The following is a 1,399-nucleotide window of genomic DNA, read 5'->3' as shown; positions in this document are numbered from 1 at the left end:
ATGAAAGAGAACAGGGGACAGCAGAATGAAATGAGTCTTAGGAAGCTAAATCATGGCTGAGAGTTATGTATGTGCCCAAAACAGGAATAGAAGTTTCCAGCTCAAAGAGCAGTTAAGACGAGAACAAATCTAGGCAACCAACATCAGGCATGGAGACAGGTTCTAAGGACGTTGTCCATTTCTGAGCTGATTTTGAATGGATATGAGATCCTCAGCCCCTCTCTCAGCCTTCCAGAATTTAGCATCTGACCAAGACTGCCTGAAGAGCTGAAATACAGAGCTGGATAAATGTCATCTAAGACACAGGGCTGGAGAGACGAAGCAATGCTTTATAGCACTTACTGGTCTTGCTGAGGACCAGGGTTGGGTTCCTAGCACCCACAGGATAGCTTAAAATTATCTATAACTCACCGGGCAGAGGTGGTGCATGCTTTTAATCCCAGTACTTGGGAAGCAGAGGCAGCCCTTCTGTCCTAGATTTCTGAGTTCAAGGCCAGCCTGGTCTACAGAGTGAGTTCCAGGACAGCCAGGGCTACACAGAGAAACCCTGTCTCAAAAAACCAAAAAAAAAAAAAAGGCCTTTATCTTTCCCCCAAGCCTGCCTGAAAATGTCATACTTTGGCCAGGAGACTGACAAGGAGAACCAATCTGAGGAAGACTTGGATGAAGAAAGTGTGGTATTAACACTGGTCCCATATACTGAGGAGAAGCCAACCACAGAATATCCTACGGAATCAAATGTTTCTTTAACCATAGACCACAAACCACCAGCCTGTTCTCTGGTGAGGTATGTGGGAATCAAACATCCAACAAGAACCACACCAAGCACCTGTCCTCTGCCCTCCTTGCCTCCTATTAATGATGTGTCCCGGAATACTCTTCAGGAGTGGTGCCATTATCATAACTTGAGTACGGATGGCAAGAAGGTTGAGGTTTATTTGAGACTTCGGAGACACTCATATTCTAAACAAGAATGTTATATTCCCAACACATCTCGGGAGGCCAGAATGAAGCAGGGTCCCAAGAAACCCATGATAGTTTTCAGAGGAATTGGGCCTCCAAGCAGCTGCCAAAGTAAGAAGCAGGAGCATGGTGTCCTGGAAATTCAAACTTCACCTCAGGGGTCCATATTTGCAGCCTGGACAAGGATTGCCATGAGAGCTGCCCAGTCAATGGCTATGAATCCACGCCTTCTTCCCTCTAATGTAAAGGCCTTTCTGCCACAAGTCAATGGAGAATTCAGATGGTGTGTTGTCCATGGCAAGCAGCTCTCTGCAGATAAGAAAGACTGGGTTCGCCTGCAATTTCTTGCTGGTCAGACCTGGGTTCCGGACACTCCCCAAAGGATGAATTTTCTCTTCCTGTTACCAGCCTGTGTTATCCCAGAACCAGGAGTGGA

At 46.5% G+C, this 1,399-nt stretch overlaps 1 pseudogene; it reads left to right on the top strand.

The window, feature by feature from the left end:
• The first annotated feature begins 608 nt into the window (after positions 1-608).
• The window catches only part of LOC116067880, a 14,178-nt pseudogene continuing 13,387 nt past the window's right edge, over positions 609-1,399 (top strand).

This window comes from Mastomys coucha, unplaced genomic scaffold (assembly GCF_008632895.1).
Source record: "Mastomys coucha isolate ucsf_1 unplaced genomic scaffold, UCSF_Mcou_1 pScaffold22, whole genome shotgun sequence".
NCBI classification, from domain to species: domain Eukaryota; kingdom Metazoa; phylum Chordata; class Mammalia; order Rodentia; family Muridae; genus Mastomys; species Mastomys coucha.
The sequence above is the reverse complement of the archived record's forward strand: the minus strand, read 5'-3'. Positions and strand labels throughout refer to the sequence as shown.